Source organism: Castor canadensis, chromosome 9 (assembly GCF_047511655.1).
Source record: "Castor canadensis chromosome 9, mCasCan1.hap1v2, whole genome shotgun sequence".
Classification (NCBI taxonomy): domain Eukaryota; kingdom Metazoa; phylum Chordata; class Mammalia; order Rodentia; family Castoridae; genus Castor; species Castor canadensis.
Genome location: NC_133394.1, coordinates 12,629,334 through 12,656,589, shown reverse-complemented (window position 1 = coordinate 12,656,589; position 27,256 = coordinate 12,629,334). Strand labels below are relative to the sequence as shown.

The window sequence follows — 27,256 nt, the reverse complement described above, 5'->3', positions numbered from 1 at the left end:
TAGGCTTACAACCCATAGCCCATGAATATCCCAAAACTTCAATCATTGCAGCCACTGGAGAAGTAGAGGTAAAGAAAATGCAAAAGTTAAAGAATTGTAGGTGGTTTGAGAAGCCGTGAGGCTATTCAGCTCACAGACAGGAATCAGATGCAATTATCACTAATGAGAAATAATAATAAAAAAATCTTCAACAGCCTTATATTTCACAATTTAAAAACTCAGGATATTCATCTTTATCCGTTAGACTCACTTCTGTTATTTTCATTTGTACACTGACATATGACAGCACCTGCATGCTAAAGAAAGAGCAACAGAGGGGTGAATTTGATCAAAGTAATTATAGGCATGTATGGAAATATAACAATGCACAATTAATATACAATAATTAAAAAGGAAACATCAGTCAGGCACGGGTGGCTCTCGACTATAATCCTAGCTACTCAGGAGGTAGAGATCAGGAGGATCAAGGTTCAAAACCAGCCTTGGGCAAACAGTTCATGAGACCCTATCTGGAAAAATCAACACAAGCCAGTGCTGGCTGAGTGGCTCAAGTGGTAGAGCACCTGCCTGGTTAGTGTGAAGCCCTGAGTTCAAACCCCATAGCCACCAAAATAAAGAAAAAAAAAAAAAAAGGAAATATCCTTTTCTTCAAAGTCCCTTCAATGTCAGAAACAAAAGAAAAGCAGTGTATTAAAAACCAGCTCAAGACCCCTGCAGATAACACGGACACGCACCATTAATCTGTATTTTTCATGGTCACAGGTCAAGGACCAGCTCACAGAAAATAACAATGCTATCATCACCAACTTCTTGAGGTCTCAAAACTTTTAAAGTAAGTTTTTGTAGGTTTGCCACAATTTAACTCCCTTGAAAATCAAAAGCTCTATTTCAACAAGGCAGCAGTCATTTTGATAAAAGCAACCCGACAGTAGGAATTGAAACCATCGACACTGGCTTTTGACTCAACCAAGACAAAATAGATCAATCTACAAATTCCATTCCTTAGAAGTTACTTCTTACAAGTAAGCATTTAGATAAAATTTGGTTCAAAGTATATCCTGTTAATTATTGCTGCTATTTGAAGTGAGGGAAGAAATAAAACTTAAGAAGCCACCTTACTTCTCCTGTGTTCCCTGTTAACTTGGGACCATCTGTTAAACAGAACTGCAGCCATTCTCACCAGTCAGGCAATGGGTTACTTATGAAAACAGAAACACAGCCGTCAAATGGCTCACACCTGTAATCCTTGCTATTCAGGAAGCAGAGAACAGGGGATCACCATTCAAAGCCAACCCTGGGCAAAGAGACCCTATCTTAAAAATACCCAACACAAAACAGGGCTGGCCTGCTCAAGGAGTAGGGCACCTGCCTAGCAAGTGTGAGGTCCTGAGTTCAAGCCCCAGTGCAAACACGAGTATTATTTCACACAAAAGCACCCAGTATGTGTTACTTGGCAAGCATAAAATTGCAGATTTTAAAAAAATGCCTTGCAACAGCTCAAGACATCATTTGACTACTTCTAACTGGTTTTTGTGATTTTTGGGGGGGGGATGGGACTGGGGTTTGAATTCAGGACTTCTCACTTACAAAGCAAGAACTCTACTGCTTGACCCACCCTCCAGTCATTTTGCTGTGGCTTCTTTGCTCTGGTTATTTTGAAGATGGAGAGTCTCAAGAACTATTTGGCCAGGCTGGTCTCAAGTCCACAAGCTTCCTGAGTAGCTAGGATTACAGACGCACCCCACCAGCAGCAGGCTCTTCCAAATTGCTGAGTATACAAGAGAGAAGCAGCTGGGGTAATTTTAGAGTCACTTAATATCTGCTGTGGCACTTAAGAATTTGTGCATTTCTTCTGTTGGGAAAAGTTGCTTACTCAGCACTTGATTTTGTTTTTAGGAGTTCCTAAGAAGCAGGAACTCCTGTATTTTGTCTGGGTTTTGGCTTTGGTGACAGTGGCAAGTCAGAGGTCATCGCAGTGACCTTGTGTGTAATTTTCTCCTTTACACAGAACGAGGCTGATCTAAGTCAGGCTGTGGGCTCGATGTCCTGTCCTCCTCCCCTCTGCACTTTGAAGCAAAGTGTGACCTTAGAAGCTAGTGTACCGTGTCCTTGCTACTCAGATAAGGGGATAAGGTTCATTTACAGAGCAGGCCTTTCTCTTTTCAAAGTGAAAAGTTTTATTTTTAAAAATTATCATTTTAATTGTATTTATAGACTCTCTGTGATAATAATTTAATGCATGTACACAGTGTGTAATGATCAAATCAGTGTAGTTAGCATTCTGTCTTCTTCCAAAAAACTATTTTTTGGGGGTGGTAACAGGTTTGCACTCAGGGCCTACTTGCTAGGTAAGTGTTCTACCACTTGAGCTACACGACAGCCACCCCCCCAAAAAAAAGATGAACACATACTTCTGAAGTATACTGTGATATTCTGATATTTGATTTAGATGTGTAAATATGTACTGATTACGCCAGGATGATAAATGTTTTCATTCTTTTACTTTGTGTGTGGCCACACAATTCACAGTAGCTAAGATGTGGGATCGATCTAGTTGTCCATCAATGGATGAATGGACAAAGAGAGTGTAGTGTACTAGTATCACTGGTGTACACAATGGAATATTTTTCAGCCATAAAAAAGAATGATATTCTAACATTTGCAGCAAAGTGGGTGGAACTGGACAACATAAGGCAGGCACAGAAAGACAAATACCATGTGTTCTCCGTATAGATGTTTAAAAAAAAATCAACTAGGTTTTGTAACAGTGATCACTGCAGGGGGTGTGCACAGAGAGCAGATGGTGGGGGGATAGTGGGAGGATAGTGGGGGGGTTGGATAACTGGTACCCAAACACAGAAGTAGTAAGTGCTAGTTCTCTGCAGCACGGTGGGGGAACTAAGTTCATAGTAACCTATTACCTATTTTGTGAGTAATTGAGAGAAGCTGGGAGGCTGCAGATACACAGTGAGGAGAAGCAGACCTTTCTCGTCTGCCAGAGTGGCTGGCTAAGAGGGAAAGTTTCATCCCTCAGCAGCATCAGTCCTTAGATCACTCTCCCGGCCCTTCTACCAATTTTGTATGCCTCTGTTCTTCTCTCCCTCAAGGTTTACCTGGATTCAAGGTCCAATACGTAAAAGATACTCCCCTCCCCAAAAAAGAAGAAAACCTGAGCATTCATGCGAGATCCAAGTTCCACCCAGAAGCAGCTCTAATTCCTCTTGCCCTAGAATAAGGATATTTAGATCCTTATTGGAGATACTATTTTCAGTAGAAAACCTGCATTTATTAGGCACCGTGTAGAGAGGATAGGGAGTATCAGTTGCTCCCCACATCTATCTTCCCTTCCTCCACAGTGAATGGGCTGTAACTGGGATCGTGGCCATCCAACCACAAGTGACACTTCCCAGCCCCTCTGGCAGCCGGCTGTGGCCACGTGACATTCCCCAACGTGAGTGGCAGGGATGTGTGTCTTTTCGGGGTCTGGCCTGGGGATGCTGGGCATGTGGCCTTCATACTCCTCTCCTTCATGGCACACAGGTGTGCCATGACCATGGTTTGATCACATAGATGGCTCTGAGATGCAGGGAGAAGCAATGGGGGGGAGGAACCTGGGTCCCTGACATTCTCCAAGGGGTACTGGCTGCCTTGCGAAGCCTGGAACGTCCCTCTTGTGAGAGGAGCAAAGTACACTTGGTTCCATCTCCTTTGAGTCACTGTTCTGAGGCCTTTGTTCCAGCAGCACAAGGCTTTATTATAGCTGGTATCTGTGCTTACTTCGTGTACCACCACTCTGAATATTTTACATGAATTATCCCCTTAATGAAGGGCTGGCGGAGTGGCTCAAGGGGTAGAGCACCTTCCTAGCAAGTGTGAGGCCCTGAGTTCAAACCTCAGTGCCACCAAAAAAAAAAAAAAAAATCCTTAATGTGCCTTTCAGTAAAGCACTGCTATTACTCCCAGTTTCCAGATGAAGAAACATAGACTTGGAGGTTTGAGTCTTTCCTCCCCCGCCCTCCGCACAAGGCCAAGGATGGTAAGGGATGGTACAGTGGATCAACCGCAGTCTGAATGGTGCAAAGTCTAAATGTGCACCACAGCGCATCCTTAAACGAAATCTGCTCCTCACACAATGGTCTCACTCTGGGGTTTTTTCCTCTGTTCTCCCTCTTATATACCTGGAACAGAAATATTACTAGCCCAAAATTATAGGATATAAATAATATTTGATTTGCTCACAAATGCCATTAATGCACCATTAGCTGAAGAGCCAAACTTATATAAACCTCTGAAGGAAATCCAACTGCAAGTCACCACGAAGCAGCTTTCTGGGTGAAACTTTTTTACTTCGATTCTACAATTCCATGGTGCTGTACCACAACTCAGCACTGCAAAATACTGGGCTATTAATTCAAAATGAACTCATTCTGGCTATGTTTAATATTCTGTTTATCATGAAAAGCTGTTACACAACACTGGAGTTTTCCTTTCAGTAATATGAGGCCACACATCCTCACTCCTTCCAAACTTCTAAATCCAGGAGAAATGCCAAAGAGGTATTAACAGGAGGGGTTGGCAGAGCAAGATAAGAGTCTTTTGTCTTTATATCTTAAAAAAAAAAAATCATACTGCTTAGCAATCCTTTCATCTTCTAGAAAGCTCTGACACTGAAGTGCCAGAACCCATCATTCATTCATTCAGCAATACTACTGAGCACTGGCTGGCTGTTGAATACTCAGTCAGACACTGGATAGAGAACAGTGAGTAGAGTGAGAAGAAAAAGAGTATAAACTTTCATGTGTTGGTAGTGGTTTTTATCTTAACTTAAGCTTGAGAAAAACTTCAGAATAAATTGTCTAATTTTTTTTGTGGTACTGGAGTTTGAACTCAGGGCCTACACCTTGAGCCACTCCACCAGCCTTTTTTATGTGTGTGTTTGTGTGTATGGACTTTTTTCAATAAGGTATCATGAACTATCTACCTAGGCTGGCTTCAAATCTCAATCCTCTTGATCTCTGCCTCCTGAGTAGCTAGAATTACAGGTGTGAGCCACCAGTGCCCGGCTTGTCTTACTTCAAAATACACAAAATACACAAAACCACAAGGAAAGAAAGCGGCCCCTTTGCTTTCCCTCCTCACCTGACAGACATCCTTCCATCAGAGGGGCTGGATGCAATACTGTACGACTTAAAATGGGCTACTGGACTCATAGGGGACCTGCCACTTGCCTGGGTGGTCTATTTCTTACTGATCCTCTGAGAAGGTCTGAATATACATTTGAAATTCACTCTCATCCATCCCAGCGCTGTCGCCAAGCTCACTAGGTTTAATTAGTGGGAGATGAGTGAATGATGGGAGGCCTTTGCCAGCATAAGCAATGCTTCATTATGTCTATTGGTCTCCTCATCCTACACTCAGTTACAAAAATGGAGGAAGAAAAACGGCTGGCACCCGTAGGGTAAATCATTTCTGTAAGAATAAAAGCTCTTCTTACCCTTGATTACCAACTGTGGAAAGATGGAGCCGTGAGCATAGTCCCATCTGTGGGTGTAACTTGAGTGATTGTCAACTGACCTTTGTGAGCTCAGGTACGTCCCTGGCAGCCTGCTGTAGAAAATGCCCTGATCCCGCTCCTAGAGTGACCTGGGTAGCGTCCCTACAGAGTGACCTTCCTACAAGGGACTCAGTTCCACACTCACAGGGGCTCTTGTCTGTGTGCTGTTCCTCACGCCTCACCACAGTTCAGTCTAGTCTCATTTCTGGCTAAGCTGTGGCTTTTTAAGGAACTGTTTAAAACTTTCAAATAAGAATGCAAATATTCTTTCAGGTCATAAGAAAACAGTTTAAAATGTAGTTTCTGCTCATTTAAAAACTATCTAAAAATTACTCTGAGCTTAGAAGATCTTAACCAGCATCATTTAACATTTATTGGCACTCTATTTCCATTTGCATTTAAATCCCTTCAGGTGGTCAGGTCCACTTTTAGAAAGGGACACTAATTTGTAGATGACACTCTGTGGCTGACATCACTGTAACAGTGACCAAAGAGACAGCTCCTGAGCACTTAGGCTACCCAGCTCAGCCAGATCTGAACCTGGCCCCAGATCCAGTCTGCAAGATCCGAAATAAAAACAGAATAACTACGATCCCATGCAAAAATGGGTCAAGGCCACAAGAGATAGAAACCAAGCATCATGAGCGTTCAAGGAAGGAGAGCTCACCCTCAGGTTGAAGGAAGGGGCCCACCTGGGGAGGAGAGGAACCCAAGTGAAGTCAGTCAGCATCCTTCTCTGCCCTCGTTATGAATGTGCCTATCAGGTGTCAGCTGTAATCCCAGATCCCCAAGGTCTTTGGGCAGAGTGTGACAGAGGAGACAACAAGAAAAAATACATGGAGATGGAGTCCAGTGTGTGTGTAATACTGTGGAGGAAAACAGAACAGGAAATGAAGACAGGACCAAGCAGTCCGTCCTAGCAGGACCTTACTTAAGTGACAAACCAAGGAACTTGATTTTCACTGAGCAGGTAACAGGGAATGCTGAAAGTTCTTAGGGCAGTAACACAAGAGTCACACTTATAGGAAATGATGTCAGAGAAGGCTGTGACTCCAGGTTGGTAGACCAATAAGAAGTCATGGGTGGAGGAGCTCAGACGTGCACTAAGGCAGCGAACGATGTAAGAGTCAAAGGCAAGTGAAGAGTCAGGAGCAGTGGGCTGCAGGAAGGAGGGGAAGTTCTTGAGGTGTGGCACTCCACCCTACTTCAAAGGTGGAAGATCACATGAGTGAGCAACCTTCTGCATCCTTTCACAATTCATCCTCCCCCTCCCACCACCTCCACTGCACCATTACTTCATACCTGGCTCTTAGATCTACCCCTGAACATTGTTTCTTGACCAGTCACAGACATTACCAACTCATCTTCCGTGGACCACTGCTCTTCGTAGCACAAAGTCCTGACTGCATTTCCAGGGCAGCGACCCACACCACTTACCATGCTGCAAACCATGGCACAGACTATGTGGGGTTACTCCTCTTACATTCACTTCCCCATTTTCTACAGCACACGTCAGCATACTTCTGCTAAGCTACAGGTAGTATGTACCTTAGGCTTTGTGGGCCACATGGTCTCTGTAGCAACTACAATTCTTCCATTGTAATGTGAAAGGAAACAGACACTACTCAGAAACCAACGGGCATGGCTGTGCTCCCATACAGCTTTATTTGCGAAGACAGGTGGCAGGCTGATTGGCACGCCTCCCTGTTCTATTGCTAACAGAAGCTGTACCATAATGGCCAGCGTGCCAGTTTCTCAGGCTCTCTTGCAGCTAGCTGTGGTCACGTGGCTCTCATCTGGACAAACTGATGTAAGTGAAAATGATCAGTTCAACTTCTAGACCGTGCCCCTTCTCTTGGGCTGAAATGAAATCGGGGTGAGCCATCTTTGTTAGGATGGAGGCAGCACTCTCAGACTGGCAGAGAAACACAGCAGAAGAAATGTACCTAGTGAGGTTCCATTCTAAATGAACCAGGCTAGGTCACCTGGATTGTTCTGACAGAGAAACAGATAAAAAGCATCTAAACCTTTCTACTTGCTTAAGTCACTGTCTTTTGGGGCATCTTTTAATAAAGGTTTGCATTTTTAAGTTTAGTTCAGAGCACAAGGTTGTAATTAATTCAGAAAGGAAGGCAACTTTGGCCCAAGACTATAGAAAGCCAATAATCAATCATAAACCTAGACAGTGGGGTCAGATTACTTGACACAATCTGTCATTATCACAGTAACTAATATCCAGTAAAGGCTTACTCTGGGCTGTGCTCTTATAAAACACAAGCTCTTATTTGTTGTTAAAGCAATTATTATGGTCACTTTTACAGATGAAGTTTAGAAAAGTTATGAAATAGGCCCAAAGGACTGACCCAAAGATGTATCAAGTCAGGGACACGGGACTCTTAAATACGTTCTCTTTTCCAAATCAACTCCCTTGTGTCAAGGACAAACTACAGCAAGGTTAGTTGTCAATTCTAGGGTGGTACTTAAGAGATGGTTCTGTGACTCTGGGTCTCAGTTTTCAAACTGGAAACTGACTAGGGTTGGAAGAGTGGCTCAAGTGGCAGAGCACCTGCCTTGTAAGTGAAAACCCTGAGTTCAAACCCCTAAACCCCAGGACCACTTTAAAAAAAAAAAAAGGCAAAAAAACCCAAAAACCTGCCACTGAGATCCACTGACTGATGTCTTCAGTTTAATTACTACTACCCATTAGGAGCCAAGTAAACCAATGACACGAGGTTAAATGACTTACCCAGATTCCTTTGAAAGAGCTGGAGAATGCCAAAAAGTGGATTTCATCAGACAGCCCTGGTGGCTGCCAACCCATCCACCATCGCCTCCCCTGCCTGTCCATTAGAAGCTAACAGTCTGGACACATCTATACCCAATGGAGAATTTGCAAAGCAGTGGCATAAGCCGTCAGCAGAAGAGAAGCACTTTTCTCTGCAGGAAGGGGAGAGACTCTTGCCCCCTGTTTGTCGGGCATAGCATCCACCTCTGCTGGGGGCTTGCCACCCAAAATGGGGACCATCTGGCTTCATTTCCCTGACCACCAACAAGGCCTTTCTTGTTCTATACAGCCTGGGGGCTTAGGGAAAGTCAAGTTCACTCAGAAATTACATCCAATGCCAACAACTGATCATGGTAGACGACCCAAAATTTAGTTGCAAAGTATCTTTGACCTTATTTCAAATTGTTCCAAAGTTAGGTTCTCTCTTTTTTTCTAAGATGGGAATAAAGGCTGAGTTTTTGAAAACTTCACCGATTTAATGGCTATGAATAATAGCCAATTAAAATTAATGATTATAATTAATTGTTGCTACACCAAGGATTACATAAGGAATATCTTCATTTTGTTGCAAAAATGTAGCAAAGAATAAATAAGACTAAACACAAAATTGGTTTGTTCTCAATTACTCTTTGCAAGCAATTATTTTTGAAGTTAGGGAAGGAGACAGCTTCAAAATGGGCTTGTTAATTTTACTGATATTTTTCTTTAACTTTTTCTAGAATAGAACTGTAATGGATACAAAACCTTACAGCTCTTAAAAATCATACTTTTGAAGAATATTTTGGAGTGTGGAAAATGTGCTCACATATATGGTTTTTTGCAGTACTGGGATTTGAACTCAGGGCCTACACCTTGAGCCACTTCGCCAGCCCTTTTCTTGTAATGGGGTTTTTTTGAGATAGGATCTCTGGCACTATTTTCCCAGTCAGGCTTCAAACCACGATACTCCTGATTTCTGCCTCCTGAGTAGTGAGGATTACAGGCGTGAGCCACTGGTGCCTGGCATATTACGTTTTAAAAAAGCAGATTTCAAGTTTATAGTGAGGCTGGTGGAGTGCCTCAAGTGGTAGAGCAACTGCCTAGCAAGCCTGAGGCCATAACTTCAAACCCCAGTATCACACACATAAAAAAATCAAAAGTTCATAAAGGCTCTTATAAAAAGGATATATATACTAATATACGTAGGAAATTAATCTGGAAGTAAATACGTCAACGTTTTCAAAGCAAGTTTGCTCTGAGTGGTAGAGTAACAAGAAATTTTCATTGTCTTCAGTGGTGCACACCTATCATCCCAAGCATTGGACTTGGGAGGCTGAGGCTGGAGGATTTTGAGTTCAAGGCCAGCTTTGGGCACCATAATGAGACCCTGCCTCAAGAAGCAACAAGGGTCAGGCTGGCGGAGTGGCTCATGTGGAAGAGTGCCTGCCTAGCAAGTGTGAGGCCCTGAGTTCAAGTCCTAGCACCTCAAAAAAAAAAAAAGAAAGAAACAACTAGGGTGGGGGGTGTAGCTCAAGTTGTGGAGTACTTGTCTAGCATGTGCAAAGTCCAAGGTGCAATGGAAGAAGGAAGGGAGGGAGGAGAAAGAGAAGAACAATTATTTCTATAACATAACAATATAAATTTTTGTTATTACTGCGTTGTTGCTATTTTTGTCAGTGCTGGGGATGAAATGCAGGGTCTGGCATATGAGGTAAGAGCTCTGCCTGGGCTACACACCCAGTCTAAGTATGTATTTTTGTTTTTAACTCTTTTTTTTGGCCTTTTTTATATATTTAATTTTTTTGGCAGTACTGGAGTTAGTAGAACTCAGGTCTTGTGCTTGCTAGACAAGCTGTCTGCCCTTTTTTAGCTTTTTAAGAAATGGTCTGGAACTCACCAGGCTGGCCTGGAACTATGGATTCTCCTGCTTCTGCCTCTTAAGTGATCGGATTACAGGAATGCACCACCATGCCCAGCACTCAAATGCATATTTTAAAAAGAACTTGGTATACAGAACATCACGACACTCGACAAAGTACAGCCTTCTCCTTTCACTGTGTTCTTTAAAAGCGTGCAGATGTGGTTGTAGACTATTCTGTGTTCGAATCATGTATAGAAATCACAGGAATTCCCACCCTAACCAGCACATCCAGTCCTAATGATCTGATGGGGGATGTTTCAGAAGGATCAGCGGGTACCCCAACACTGAAATATGGTGTCTCTGGAAAGAGGGTGCAGACTCATTGTAGCACACAGCTATCGTCCACTCCATTGACAGGAAAACTGGAGGAGGGAGTGTGTGGAGCCCTCAAACACCCGTGACACAGCCTATAGAAGAAAAACGTTCATAGCAATTACGATGTACAATCACTGCTTTCAACTGAGAAGATAGCAGAAAATGACTGCTAAATTCAAAAGAAATCCATGAATGTACAGTTTAGCAGCAGCTAAAGTCAGGTTTCACTTCACGATGGAAATGACTAAAAGCACAGAACACCCCCAAAATGAGGAAAGAAGCCAGAATTCAGTTAAATATGGGAATGTTATCTTCTCTGGCTCTTACGAGTCATGAGGCAACACAGGGTCTGAGGGCCACACATTTAAGTGCTCAAGCCAACAGACCACTGTCCCAAGTCATAGGATCCCATGACAAACAATACCTTCTTTCACAAAGCCAACAGATCATCAGGACAGCCCCAGCGAGGCCAGCTCTGTGTCTTTAAACGATGGAACTCTTCAACCCAGCCAAACAGGACTTTGAAAGAAATATTCCAGGAAAAAGAAAAGGCAGGGAGTTTCAGGAAAACATGCCTGATAAAATTCCACTGGTTTTTCCAAAACACAGTTTCTCAAGCTCCAACTACAAAAGCAGAGCAGAAAAGAATGCTCTTCAGCTGCGCCATTCCTGAGGTCACACACTTCTTGTGACATTTCCATGAGTACTTTCTCCAGGGCCTTGGTGCATTTACATATAAAAACAACAATACAGACTGAATAATCACCACCTGTCCTAGTGTATGATAAAAGCCTACAGAAATCGTTTCATTGAGAAATTCTACCTGGCTTAAGTAGATATTTAGTAAATTGAAGAACGCCCTCCAACAGTGAAACAATAAGGAAGAGATGCAAGACAAAAACAGCATCAGCCTGGCCTAGCCAGAGAGTAAGCAAAAGGCCAGTCAGCTGCATAAGGGATGGAGGAGAGAATCGCTGGACAGGATTCTGATATATTTGAATAAGCACGATGAAGAAAGAAAACAAACACACCTTTCACGTGGGCTGCAAGAGAGGCCGCTCCCCGTCCCTCTGACTTCCACCATCCTGCTGATGACCAGAGTCTAGGAAAGTAATATATGACCTCAGCAATGCTGCCTGGCCTGCGCCCAAGTCAGTGACTTCAACTGCTCCACATTAATAACGAAGCCAGCCAGAGTGGACACGCAGGAGAGGGGAAAAGATGAAAGACTCCAGCAGGCTTCCAAGACCAGAGCTGCTTCTCTGAAAGCAGGCCAAGTGTGTTTCAGAAGCAAGTGCTTCCTCCACTCAAGGATTAGGCCATCCCATGCGTTTGAAAGACCAGTCCACACGGCACTCTAACAACAAAGAGATCCTTCCGTAACAAACTGGAGCAAACACCCAGATGTGCTGTGTAGGTGCCAGGGATTGTTCTTAGCACTTTGCTTAACATAAAGGTTGCTCAACAGCCAACAATCCAAACAGGTAAATGCTATTTATTAGTGTCCGTTTACAAAGCAGGAAACGGAGGCATGATCAGTTAGGTCAACTGCACAGGTCAGGGGCTGGAGACCCGTGGCAGTCAGCTCCCCCACACCTGGAACACTCAAGGGCAACACCCCAGGGCCATGGTTTTGCTGCTGCTCTGAGGCCACTCTGGATCGGAGGCAAAAGGCCAGAGCTAACTGCACTGAGTACCTACTTTGTGTCAGCCCTGTCAAAATGACAAATGTTCTCGTCTATCATGTGATACAAGTGTTATTGTGATTATTCCTAAAATTGCTACAGATGGAAAACAGATTCTAAGGGCTCAGGTAACCTGCCTACACTAGTGTGATGGACATGCTGGCATTTCCACCTCCATCTGTTTGTACAGGTCTGTGTTCCATCGACTACAGACAGTGGCCTGCCTTCTTAATCACAGGTTTGTCCCCCAAACAGAAGCTGATATAACAACTAGAAAAGAGCTCTCATATTTTAATTTAGCCTTTTAGAAATGAATGCAGCTTAGACTATTGGAAAGAGCATGGGGAGGGTGGAAAGGCAAGTCAGTAAAATTCCAACACAATGCTCAAACAACTTCCAAGCCATAGAAAATTTCCCCAATTCATTAATAAAAAGCATATTTGATGTTTCATACACTGAGTACTGGTGCAAAGAACTATGAACCATAAATATACAGAACTATGTATTTCTGGTATGTATAAACCAAACATCTGCAAGTCACATAATATTTTAAATGCACTAGAGAAACTTACCATTATAAAGAATTCTGAGGTTAAATTCCTTTGCAGAGTCAAAAGTTCCTTCATGATAATCATCTAACTTAACCTTAGTCTCTTCAAATTTTCTAAAGCAGCTGTGTTCTACTTTGACCAGACATACTGGCTAAAGTTATTATAAAGTATATGATAATTCAAATTATTTTATATAAGTTTGGGGTGTTGTTTTACTTTAAAACAGAAGTAATAGACCATTATACAGTTCCAGTCTCTCTAGCCTATGGAAATGAAGTGATAAGTTACCTATCACATCAGCATATAAACTAATTTGTATATGCATCTTGGCCAAGAATATTTTTTTTTGTCTTTTTTTTTTTTTTTTCAGTGCTGGGGACTGAACTCAGGGCCTTGCACTTGCCAGGCAAGCGCTCTTCCACTGAGCTAAATCCCCAACCCCTGGCCAAGAATATTTTAAAATAAAAAAGAGTAGAAGGAATCAGAAGTCCAATGATTAAAATTTTAAGGGTATAATGAAACTGGGACTCACAGAATGTATAGGGGACAGGGTTGAAGATTCAATGTTCTCATTTTCTGGAGGAGAAAACTGAGGACCAGGAGTTAAACGATCTGTTCTGTCTCAACTAGAGTCGGTGGAAGACCTCCAATGGAAGGAAGCACCCTGGAATCTCGTGTCAGCCCTTCAAAGCATGGTCCAGAATGGGCATCCTTTGATGATGGAACGTAATACTGTACTACTAAACCCTGCCATAAATTTCTTCTCCTCTCCACAGCTCCTCCTAATTGCCCTGCTTAATAAATAGTACTAATTCTCCCTGTGGTGGTGGCAGAATGAATTCTGAAATGGTACAGTGGACCACCTCTGCCTTCATTTCCAGTCTTTGTTGACTGAAAGAGTCTAGAGTCTCAGCGCATGGTTGTGTAAAATCAGCACCAACCTGATAGGGGACAGAGGGAGTGGAAGTGACAAGACCCTGATGGACTGTCTTCAGGAAACAATTCAGGACTGGCGGGTGGGAAACCCTAACACCTTAGGATTCCTCCACTCTAAAATGAAAACGTGACTGATGGAGTGGTTCGAGTGGTAGAGCGCCTGCCTAGCAACTGTGAAGCCCTGAGTTCAAACCCCAGTACCACAAAAACTAATTAATTAACTAAATGAAAAAGTCGCACTTAGTGATTTCTAAGTCCTCCTCCAACATTAAATGTTATTATTCTGTCTGTTCTTTGAATTTTATGACTTTGACACACAAACAAAAATACCTTAATAAAACCTTTTCAATTTGCCTCTTTGCTTGGTGGGTTATATACAAGTAAGTAGTTCTCCTCCTCCCTCCCATCACCAGCCCAGTGAAGGAAGCAGAGATGGAGAAGCGTGGTCTACAATGGCTGCTGGGTCTTCTTTCTCTAATAGGACTCCTACCTTCAAAACCCGTCAGGTTTGGGGGATGCGGTCCACAGCATTTCTGCTTTCACTGCCAGCCATCAGGACCTGAGACAGGCCAATCGCAAATAATTCTGCTAGGAGGCCATGGTCCCTCAGACAGTCTGCCTGTTTGGTCTCTAATGAGACCCTGGACTGGTCACCTGCAGGCTCTGGCAGTGTGGAGCTGGTCTCAGGCCAGAGGTCAAGGTCAGAAAGGCTAGGCTGGGAGAGGTGTGAGCTCTGTGTGAAACCCGAAACTGAAAAGGTGATTCAGAGACACTCAGACAGGGAAAGAACAGGAGAGACCTAGCCAGAAAAATGAAGGAGGGAGAGAGAGAGATGAAGGAAAGGGAGGAAGGGAGGGGAAAGAGAGAGACTACTTTGGAAGTTCCAGTCTACTCCCCCACCCCCCAAAAACCAATGTTTTTGTCATGAGTCAAAATAACACACATTTATTTTCTTCATGAGTTCCAAGGGAACTTACTAGTTGTTAAGCATAAAGAGTTTAATTACTAATGTATGAATGTTAAGAAAAAGAAAGACCAAGGCATAGGATTTTCATAATTAAAAAAACAAAGCAAAAGAACCAGAATGTATATTGTACACAGGATGATCAAATTGCTAAGCAGCACTTCAGATCCACCTGGAGGGCCACCCGCCAAGTCACTTTAAAACCAGTTTTCCTCAAAAGCCACCTTTGAAGAGAAATAAAACCTAATTCCTTATTCATTTCAGATTTTTCCCCCATTTTAATTTCTAGCATTGGATATTAGTTGAGTATCATCAAATAGTGTTATTGTGCTACCTATCATTGCCCTGTACTGCAAAGCATGTCAGTACGTGATGGATTAAATAATCGCAGAGCTGGCCTGGAAACTCTGTCACCATGTCCTGTGCTATCGTTTCTGGGAACAGCTCTGTGCCCAGTCCCACTCATCTGACTAAAAAGTTAAGGAACATTTGGAGCACTTGAACATGGCTTCAACAACCACCACTGCGAGCTTATGAAATTTCTTGGATCCCATTTTTCTTTTGCATTTCATTTAGGCATATACAGATGTACAGTCTGTGTTCATGGGCCAGCACGTACAGCACGAAAAGAGTTTCAGTGTAACAGAAGCAATTTCATAAAACTCCCACGTATTATGATGGGGGATCACAAAAGGGAGTGGGAAAGTCCCCTCTGCCCCAAGACTGTGCCAAGACATCTGACTTGCTCATGTCTGCCAGGACTCTACAGTTATTCAACTCAGAATACATTGTTTTAGATAAATCAGCATAATACTTGCAATGTTCTAAAAAGTTCCATAAGGCATTCTTGTCAGAAAAATTGACTTCATGAGGTTCTCCAAAAGATTTGTCCTGAGAAAAATGTCTCCCTGCTAAGGGACTTCAAATTATAGAAGCACAATGGCAGGTTTTCAGTTAGTAATTTTCAATGAATCACCAACACACATGGTTACAAGTTTGTTTTTTTTCTAATTGAGAAACTGTGTCAAGTTTAGTATTTTTTTTTAAAACCTTATAAAACGAGGTAAATCAAAGTATTATTGTCATCATTGTGTCTATTAAGTCATCAAAACATTAGGGTAAATTAAACTCACACAAATTCACCTGATGGCTTTTTATATTACTTGATTTATTAAAAAGGGATTTATTCACAACTTTTCAGAAGCATTTTTTCATTGTCAGATGTGAGTATATGAGATGAGGGTTAAACAAAACCAAACAGGATAAAGAACTATTTGACTGACTCTAAATATTACACTCTTCACCAGAAGTCATGAAAAAAAAAAACTTGTCAGATTTTACTCTACCTCAAACAGCAGGGAATGCGTGGCCTTGGTGGCTCAGTGTCCAGCCATTTTCTTGGTGGCCTCACTGAGGACAGTCCTTCAGTAGAATCTCTGAAAAGACTGAGAATGATAGGAATCAAAACAGAAAAGGCTTCCATGCATGAGAAATTCTGAATTGCCACACTTCAGTCAACGCAGCCAGTGTGCCCAGCCTCTATAATTTTTGATGAAGTACAATGGAAACCTGTTTAAAGTTGTTTATAATCAAAAAGGTACAAAATGTGAGAACCAAATTCTCTTGGTTATTGAGTTGAGTCTTAAAATAACCACAAGCAGCTAATATTTAATTTGGTGTTCTTGCCTTTAGGTGAGCAATCTTAGTAAGATACAAAACGCCATTATAAAACATAACCACCTACAGTAGGAAGAGCCCATCGGATATTTTTCTATTACTCCTTATTTTCTAGATAGGAAAAGCAACTTGTTTTTTGAAAAAAGGACAATTATTGTTACTTCAGATACTCTTCCCTGTCTTTCTTGGGACATGTACTTAAAAAAAGCTCATTTGAAGCTCCCACAGCTCCCAAGGGCTGTACCAGAACCAAGCCACATTCTAGCAAGTTGGCCTTACTCTTTTGAATCTGAAAAATGGGGGATGGAGTGTGGTTCAACTGTAGAGCAACTGTCTAGCAAGTGAGGCCCGGAGTTCAAATCTCAATACCACCAAAAAAAACAAATCTGAAAAATGTTTACTGTACATCTTACATTCTTTTAATGGTACTGAACATCAGTTAGTCATTACTTCCTTATCTATGTGTATAAGTTTATGTACTCTGAGTTACCTGGAAGTAGACACAAGTTCATCTATACACAAACAACCACACGGTCCTCACATACTGGTATTTTTTTTTTTCCTTTTTTATATTCACTAATTCCCCTGGGTCACAGTTTCTTCAGGCAAAACCATAGTTGGGAAGGCAAAGGGATGGGTTGAGGGGCACCGTATACTGGATGGCTTCTAACCTTTCAAAGCCAACTTTCCATCATTTGCTACTTACTCTGGTCTGCCCTGATCCCAAACATAAACACCTGCAGAGCTATGCTTCTTACCTGGGGGTGCTTACTTTTTCCCAGGGGACATCTGGCAATGTCTGGAGACATTTTGGGTTGGCACAGCTGGGAGTGGAGTGTGCCTCTGGCATTCAGTGGGTAGAAACCAAGGATTCTACTAACTCAGCATCCTTTCCCGCACAGGCCAGCTCCCACAACAAAGAATCACACAGGCCACACATTAATGGTGCCAGGGTTGAGAAGACCCACTGCAGAGTAATAAGCTCAGGACGCTAAACAATTTGTCATATTCAGAAAAGTCATGGCCATTTCCTAAAATATTTGCTAACTTCTTATTCTCAGACAGGCAATACAAGGGTCTTCAAAGGTCAAAGGCAACGCAGAAAGCAATAGGGCCTAATCTCAGTTCTTTCCTTTTCCTGACTTCCTAACACTGAATGATCAGGGTTGGGAGGCAAGTCCACTAGCAAACGCTCCTATCTTCCTGGGGCTACCACCTAGCAAAAGAGACAAAACTGTCCCCAGACCACCAGAATGGCAAGCGCTTAGGGGGCAAGAAGCAGCAAGGGGTACAGAAACTCACAGGTTCCTCAAATGGAATCAAAACAGAATTTTATCTGCAGGTATTACTAAGGATCCTTCCTTGGAGAGGTTTCTTTCGTTTTGCTTTTTTTGCAGTACTTGAATTCAGGGCCTATACCTTGAGCCACTCCACCAGCCCTTTTTGTAGTGGGTATTTTCGAGATAGGGTCTCACAAACTATTTGCCCGGGTTGGCTTCGAACCTCGATCCTCCTGATTTCTGCCTCCTGAGTAGCGAGGATTACAGGCGTGACGACCAGCACCTGGCTCCTTGGAAAGTTTTTGAACAGATCAATTCATTGGAAAGTCTGGTCACATTAAAATGTGGTTCTGATCTGGGAAATGATGATAGCTGTTCTTTTGCCGAGCAGTCATCACTTCACCCTTGTAAGGAATACTCTGAGCAAGCGCCCAGCTAAGAAGACCAACAGTGTTCCAGGGACCACTGTCACTGCTGGCTGGCTGAGTCATTTCTGGAATCTCTTTGCAGGGAGAGAGTACAGAAGGGCCAGGGATCAGAGCAATGAGGACCGTGGGAGCCGTGTGCTTCCGAGGTTAATCTGGGATGTATCCAGGGAAGTCACACAATTTCTCCTGCAAACCAAGACGCTGTTGAAGGTGAGTCCCTCTGGGAGCACAGTATAAACCAAGCCGAGTACTCACTGAAGCTAAGACTACTGAGTGAGTACTTGAGGACCAACCTCAGCTGGACAATGATGTCCACTGGACCCCGGGGATAGCCACAGATAGTAAGCATAGTATGGCAGCTACTTTGTTAGTCAACTGAAAGCCAGTTGTAGTCAAACAGCAGGAAAACACCTGCTGTGAAATTCCACACAGCACACACTCAAGCAAATGCCAACCTAGAAAACTTGAACGTTCTCTGTTTATGAACTCAGGTAAGATTCTTGTGATACTGTAGACCAGATGGGATTTTAGCCTTTCCTCAGCAGCACACAAAAAAGCACGAGAGTGTTAGACAGCTCTCTTTATACTTGGCAATACACTAATCTGCCAATTGCATAAGCATATCTAGCACTCACACCCAGTGCAAACCCTCAGTTAAGTCACCTGACTTCAGAGGTTTCAACCACAATGAGAATGTTCGACCACATTCTCGCTGGGGACATCTTTGGAGTAGGCAAGTGACTGCTTTAGTGGCCCTGCCTTTGAAAGTCGCACTGACTGTCAGCAAAGGGTATGGGCTCTCAGATGTTTTTTGAGCACTTAAAATGTTATATATTTAATCTAGGAAATCCTATAAAACAGGACACCAAACTCCTTGGAAAACAAAAATATTCCTGGGTAGAATCAGCTCAAAACTCTGTCTCCATTCTAGCTAATAAGTAAGGAGGTGTCTAAAAGAAAACACTGCAATCGTGTTTTTTAATCACAAATTAAAAAACAAACCAAAAGCATGCACTGGTGCTTTGCGCACACAACTGAGTGTGTAAATACACACACTCCTTTGAATACAAAGGAGAGGTCACTACTGCAGGGAGTCAGGAAGGCTGGACAGAACCCAGGGACAGTCGGGAGCAGCAGCAGAGACACTGGGACACATAGTCCCAGTCTTCTACTTTCAAGTGTTATCAGAAGCAAGATTAAAATCCTGGGGAAAAAGCTGATCTAACTTTCACTGAAGTCAGAAATTCTATTTTACCTCAGTGTTTTAGTTTTGATCACAGAAGAAACCTGGAACTGGAAAGGACAGCCATCCCGAAAAGAGGGAACAGAGACCACTTCAAATTGTAGCCACCCCTCATCCTAAGAGACCAAGGAACCACTTCCGAAGCAAGTTCTCTGCACATGAAGACAGAGGATCCAGAAGACATGAAAAGAATTAAACACCCAGAGGGCAAACCACAGACAAGCAACCTTGGTACCAAGTGAATCAAAATTCTACCTTGGGTTTTGAAGTAGATAGACTGTAATGACTTAGGAAGGGGGGATGGCAACTGCCTATTGGATTTAAATGCCATGGTAAGTTATTTCTACTGTACTTTTTGATCATTCTAGTATCAGATGGAAATGCCATGAGGAGACCATGAAGCATCTTCATTTCTTCATGATGTTTGGATAAAAGGAAGAAACGGGTGCCTCAATTATTTGCAATGCCATCCAAAAAGAGGATGAATATTGAGCTGCTGTCACCTGAAGGAATGGTCTGGTGTCATTTTGCTTTTTTACAAAAAAAAGCAAATCATACAAATGAAGTTTGAGAACATGCTTATAAATTTTGCAAATGACACCAAGTTAGATGAAAGACAATATTAAAAGGATCTTAGTGAATGACAATGAATTGACATTTTAATAGAGCTAAAGATTAGGCACTGTATTTTAGGATACATGTCAAGTACACAAACAGAAGTGCTTGAGACCTGGTTTACTAGTACTTCAACAATGAAGAACTGACAGGAACACAGCTGTTTGGATTTTTTTTTTAAGGAAATGCAATCCTCAACTCACATAGCTGAAGTGAAGCAAGCAGATACAAGGAAGAAACAGTCAAGTAGGCACTACCCAAGAGGAAACCATAGCTGGAGAAACAAGTTAAATTCTGGGAGCAGCATTTTAGGAGGAAATTAATTATCTGCAGAAAGACTAGGATGATAAAATCACACCCATGAGAAACTGTTGACAAAACTGGGAAGGTTTAGCCTTGAGAACATTCCGTGGGAATATGATGGCTTTCTTCAACTGCTACAAGGCTATAATGGGGACATCCCCTGAATGAGTTCCAGCTTGCCAATGTCTCTCCCAAGCATGAACTGGAACCCTCCAGGACTGGCAGGCTACTCACACAGCCTAGGCTGGAATTAGACTTTTTGGCAACTGCATTGCTTGGTTGACTCATAATGAATTGAAACCCAATTTCAACCACAGTTTTCTCTTGTGACCACGCGTAACTGCTCTTAGCCTTAGCAGTTATCACCAACAGACATCACATTATGCATTCATTTGTTGGCTCAGTGACAGTCCTTACCCACTAGGATGTCTCTGCCTTGTTCACAGCTCAGCACTCAACACCAAGAACAAGTCCCGTCATTCAATAAATATTTGCCGAATAAATAAATGCCTGTTAAACCAGCAAACAACAACAAAACCATAATAGAGACAAAAGACAAAAAGCAAGAGAGAAGCCTCATTCTGTGTAGTTACAAAATAAAGAAGCAGTAAGCACAAGATGTCACAGGAAGGCCAATGTCAACGTCCGAAAAACTTTCCTACTAGAGTTGTTCAATAGAACAAGATGCTCCATGAAGAGCAGGGTGTGGTAGCTCAAGCCTACACACCCAGGACTTAGGAGGCCAGCCTGGGTAACACAGTGAGAGACCCTGTGTCAAAAAAAAATCAGAAAGATGCTTCTTGAAGTAAGATTTTGTTCTCCATAACTAATATTAAATCAGATGTTGAATGAAAATAAAGCATACATTTTCAGAATGCTTGAACTGGGTAACTTCAGTTATCTGGGGGGGGGGGTCAATGATTCTCCCTAGAAATAAGTTCTATAGCTCCAAGGTATGATAGAGATGTCTCATTCAAGAAGACATCTGTGCTGGCAGTTTCCACCTTCCCCTCCAGGCCTACTCTGCACCAAGTTCTACCTTGCTCTGAGCCTGATGAGGCTGAACTTCTAAGGGCTGGACCATTCTTTCGTCTCCAGCTTTAGATGGGCTTGGCCAAAGGGGAACAATGGCAAGAGATGAAAAGATGAGCCTGAGGTCAGGGACTGACACCCTGGCTGCATCCCAGTATGCTCTCAGTGTACAGCCTTGGCCTTGTCCCTTGATGGAGACCTCATCTCCTGCAAGGCAGCCATTTCTTGTGGCTTGGTCATATTCCTTCCTTGCCTACCTGTTCTTGTATTATCACTACACCTTCCATCTTTATAGTCTTCTTATGAAATGTTCTTCAAATAACCTAACTTTGTGTCCTTTCTACACCCCACCAGGTGTCTAATCAATGTTTCTGATTATCACCTAAGGTGGCAGTCATCCTGTTTAATTTCTGTGTAAATGCCTACAGGGGGAAGGAGGGAGTACACTCCGTTTTGGTGAGCTCTGGAATATGGCTCTAGCTGTTAGATGTGTCTCCTTTAGATTCAGTCAACTCTACGATAACAACTCTTATTCATTAGGTAATCATATTCATTATTATTTATTATTCATTAGGAAATCATAGGCTGCTATGATTTCTCTAAGCTTTTCACTAACGTGAAGCCAGTTTTCAAGCCGTCATGATGGCATGCACAGGTCAAGTAGCTTGTCTGCGGTGGCAGTATCCAGGTTAATCACACAGACTGCACATCCAGACATTCCTTCGGAAACAGGAAGCAGTCTCAGGTTCTCAGGTGACAATATCAGATTCTGGTCACTGAAAGCAGTTATCAGGAAATCATGTCTACATTATGTTCTTTCTTCACAAATGAGTTTGTGAAGGGCAAACACCACTAAACTTTTCTTTTTCATCTTTTATTATTGAGGGTATTATAAGAGCAACAAGAGATTTTCATGCTACATTGATTTTTATATTACAATGAGTCTATCAAGTGGGAAAATAGTGTCTTTTCTCTCTATAGACAAAGTGGTAGAAAAAGAACTTAAATATTCAGTAGAAAGCCTGGTGTCATAGCAAACAAAAGTTCAGGTGAGGGAAGTACACATTAAAACTGGGTGAGTTTAGGCAAAGAAAAATAAAATAAAAACGTTGTAAGTTATAACAAAGAGGAGAAAATCTTGAGAACTGCAAAAAATATGAAGAAAATTCTCCATTGGAATTTACCATCAATTACAAAGACCTCTTGTAATTAAAATACTTTAAGTCACATATGTTTATTGAAATTAAGCATTATCTGTAGTAACTTAAGAGTAGTGCCAATGAGGAAGATAAAAAAAGTTATGAACCTTTCATAATTCCTGCTGAGACAAGTTTTCAAACTGTTAAAACATGTAAGTTTTATACAATCATAGCCATCATCCCCAAAACACCACAGACCAAAAAAAAGAAACTAGGAGAACCCCAAAAGCTGCTGACCTGCCCAAGGCTCCCTGCCTCTGTCTGACCTCATCTGAACTTGCAATTCTACCTGGGACTTAAAGTTGGTTCAAATAATGGCTTCAGAAAATCAGAAGAGGTAACCTCAGCCCTTGTACTGAGTGGAGAATTTATGAGGCTTGGGTGATAACTGGGATTTACTACTCTGGAAGGGAGTAATACAAAAGTGAAAAGCAACTTCTTTGGGCCTTGCCATATTATTTTCCGCATTTGATCAATATGTGCTATTACCCTCTCCCTTTTTAATCTTGGGATTCTATTTATGAAAAAGTATAGAATTTCCTTTCCAAAGATACTGAAATTTCCTCAGTCCTGCTATCGGATACCAGATCCAGTTCAAGGAACATTCTTTGGATTCCAGCCATGTGTCACATACCTAGATCACTAGCAATGAAAAAACTATTTCCCCCCCCCCAATGTCATTATTGCCCTTGATTCCTGAGATATACTTCTGTGACACCTCAACTAGAAATAATAACTTACACTGCAGCTTTCTTTTGTGATGCAGGTGATCTCCACTAACCTCATTCACTAACTTAAAAGCTACTGATGGCCTTTCTAGTACCACAGAAAAGTCCCTGTTTCATTGATTAGAATCTGAAATAAGAGACAAGGACATAAAGACACAAAATCATGTGTGTTTGGGGATGTGGTTCAGTAGTAGAGCCCTTGCCTAGCAAGGTTGATCTTCGGTGCCACAGACACACTCCGTATGAAATTGTGGGGACAAAATACAGTGAGAATTTGAAAGAAAGGACACTACTTATTACTAATGGATTGAGGGCAAAAAAAAAAAAAAAAAAGGGTAGCATCTGAGATTGTGTTTGAAGAAGGAAATAGTACAGTGAAGACCCAGCCGTGACACATGGGGCATAGAAGAGAGAAAGATAAGAGAAATGAACTTGGGAAAATGACAGATGGCCTTGAGGACTCTGAAATTTTCAATTCAAAAATCAGTTTAATTCATTTGGGATAGACAAATTGTAATGCATACATACACTGGAATAGTAGTCAGCAATAACAAGGAATGGAGTTTGGGGTTTTGATTTGGTTTTTGAGACACAGTCTCACTATGTAGCACAGGACAGCCTAGAACGTGCTCTGTACCCCAGGCCTGGCCTAGAACTCATGATTCTGTCTCAGCCTCCCAAGTGCTGGGATTACAAGAATGAAGTCATTGTACATGCTACACACAGACGGACTTTAAAAATATTATGCCAGTGGAAAGATGGCAGTCACAAAAGGCCATAGAATATACAATTCCATGATACGAAATATCCAGAACAGGCAATCCATACAAACAGAAAGAAGATCAGTGGTTGCCTGAGGCTGGGGAAGGGTGGCTTGGGAAGATAAACGAAGTGACTATTAATGATTATGGGATTTATTGGAATTAATGGTAGTGGTTGCATAATTCCTTAAATACACCTAAAAACCCACTGAATCGTGCACTGTACTACTTTTTCGTCATTGTGACCAAATACTTGATAGAAACAACTTAAAGGAAGGAGTTTTGTATTTTGGTTCATGGTTTTAGAGCTGTCAGCCTATCCTGTTGGGGAGGGCCTACTGGAGAGAACGACTCACATCATGGTGGCCAGGAAGCAGAGAAAGGGGGCAGAGAGGAAGAGGCCAGGACACACCCCAAGTGACCTGCTCCCTTCAGCCGGTCACCTCCTACCACTCAGCACTTTCCAATAATGCCACTGGATTATGAATCCATCAAGGGATTAATGTATTGATTAGCCCTCATGCTTTAATTGTCTCTGGAAACGCCATCAGACACACCCAGAGGCGGCTTTAGCTTCTCAATCAAGTTGACAATTAAGATTAACCATCACACGTGCTATTAAAAGGTAGACTTTATGGAATTCAGTAAAGCACAGTAAGGCCAGGGGAGTAGCTCAAGTGGTAAAGCACTTACCTAGCAAGCACAGGGCCCCAAGTTCAAACCCCAGCACCACCCAAATAATGATAAATAAAATCTAGCTAAATTAAATGTTCATTTTCAAAAGTGAAGGAAAAGGAAAGTGAAAAATACCATACTAGAGAAAGATCATACAACTGCACATGAAAGAACAAAAAAAATCTCACCAGTGAATGTCCCATCTTTATGTATCTGACTACAAGTCAAGCACTGCCACTGCAGTTTGTTAAACAGTCTTAACTTTCTAAATCTGACATAAAAGAAAGCTAGTATTTATTGTGTAGCCATTATGCACCAGTTATAAAGAAAAGCATTTCCCTTGTTTTAAATTTGATCCATTACTTTCCAATAATGCGATTTTCCCCAAAACAGAAACTTTACTTAAAAACAATCTTCTAAATCTTCTAATATACGTGTGAAAGTGCCTCTATTTTTAATTTCTTTAGTGACAAAACAATAAGTATTAATTAAAACAGGTTCATATACAACCAGTTGGTTTTAATAACTCAAGATTCTTAACAACTTTAGATTAGGGTCTCTCTTTTTTTTTTTTTTTTTTGGTGGGACTGGGGTTTGAACTCAGGGCTTTGCACTTACAAAACTGGAGCTCTGCTGCTTGAACCACAGCTCCAGCCATTTTGCTCTAGTTATTTTGGAGATGGGTTCTCTCGAACCATTTGCCTGGGCTGGCCTCAAACCTCCATCTCTCCAATCTCAGACTCCCAAGTAGCTAAGACTACAGGCATGAGCACTGGTGCCCCATTACAGGTCTCTTTCTTGTCAGTAGAAACCTTCTATGAACACCTACATGAGTTATCACTCTGTATCAAAAAAAGAACTGTAAAGAATAAAGGATCACTGAAGAGAATTACTAAATAATTTATGGATTGTTCTTTCACTAAAAGTGAAGTACTCGTCATATATAGGGTTTTTATTTCCCATAATTATGGGGACCAGTTTCCAAATAAAAGTTATTTTTTACATTGAAAGAAACTGCTAAAATTCTGAATAATAAACTCAGTACAAGGCAATAAAGTTTTTGGTTATGAGTAGTTACTATTGAGAAGGAAATTCAAATTTAAGTACTGATTCCAGGATTCATAGGTTAAGACATAATAATCACTGAATGGAATTCTCCCCCATAGAAATAGTAACTGTTTCTCTCTAGGTCCTGACAGGAAGCAGTCATTACTTCACCTGCCAGAAATAGTTAATGTATTATTTGAATTGCTGACTTGAATTAAAAATAAAAGAGATCCACCAAGAAAGAGTTTGTGGTTCAAACTGCCAGATAATTTTTCTAGTCTGAAGGTAGAAAATGACTATTTCCACACAACCCAAATCACATAATTCAGAAAGCTCAAAAATGACTTGTTTTACTTCATGGACTTCTAAGTATATTTTATAAATGCCTTCAGAATTTTCTACATAAACATTCAGATTTCCCACATTCCAGAAACTAACTATTTTTTGGTGGTGGTGGTGGTGGTGGTGTTTGGTGGGACTGGGGTTTGAACTCAGGGCTTTTCTCTTGTAAAGCAGGCATTCTACCACTGGAGCCACACCTCCAGTCTATTTTGCTCTGGTGATTTTGGAGATGAGGTTTTTGTCCAGGCTGGCCTCGAACTGTGATCCTCCCAGTCTCAGCCTCACAAGTAACTAGGTTTACAGGCGTGAGCCACCAGTGCCCAGCAAAACTATGTTTTGTTCAAATATTATATCGAGGTACATTGGGGGTGGGGGGATTTGGGGTAAGTGATCTCGAGAAAGAAACATACATGGCTGGAATAACCTTACTCACCTGAGGAAACACTGTGTGTCCATGTGCCAGCACCTGTGACGGTGAAATCACAATTGTTGCAAAAAGTTTGCAAACCACAGGAAAAGATTCACAGAAAGCAAACAAAAACATGTATTTCAGCACTCATAAATACTGTCCATATAAAATACTTATACTTTTAGAGCCAAGTCCGTGTGGAGTATGTAAGACGTCTCTGTTGTTCTGTTTTTATGTCAGTTTCTTCATGTATGTGGTTCTCTTCTTTTTATAAAAAGCTAGAAGAAAATCCTTTATATTCCTAGATTTTACATCCTTATAAAAAGGACAAGTTTGTAACTACTTAAATGATACAAGAGTGGTGTTATGGGTGCTAACCGTTACTCATGAATGTCAATATGCTTTCCTTCATTATCATCTAAAAATAAATTTGGTAACAGAATCACATATGACAAGAAAAATCGGCAAATGAATACAGGAATTAAAAAATCACAGAATTACTGCATATCAGAACTGGAGTGACCTTGTAGACTTTGTGAGTTCAGTTCTTATTTAGAAGAACATCTGACCATGACCTCTTCAGGAGAGACTCCTTCTTTATTCACGTGTGAATCCTTCCTACAAAGCCCAGCATGTGCCAGCCCCTCTATAAGTACACTGTTTGCTGGATGAATGAAACTCACTTTAGTGTACTAATTTATAATCTCAGAAGAAAAGACTTCTAGCTCTTGTCATTCTGCAAAGAAATGACTCACTGTTCCTTTTTATATTAGTGTGAATAAAAGCCTGAAAGTAAGAGCATGCAATGGAGATCCCCAACTAATGGA

At 41.7% G+C, this 27,256-nt stretch overlaps 1 protein-coding gene across 8 annotated transcripts in view; it reads right to left on the bottom strand.

The window, feature by feature from the left end:
* Positions 1-27,256, bottom strand: part of Gab1 (GRB2 associated binding protein 1) — a 116,124-nt gene that overhangs the window by 59,955 nt on the left and 28,913 nt on the right. Inside the window, exon 1 of one of the 8 annotated variants that reach the window (XM_074041208.1) lies at positions 11,586-15,958. The exons of the other annotated variants lie outside the window; for them this stretch is intronic. The gene's annotated coding sequence lies outside the window, so the exon portion shown is untranslated. Of the gene's footprint in view, positions 1-11,585; positions 15,959-27,256 lie in introns of those variants that run through there. 8 annotated transcript variants of the gene reach the window in all.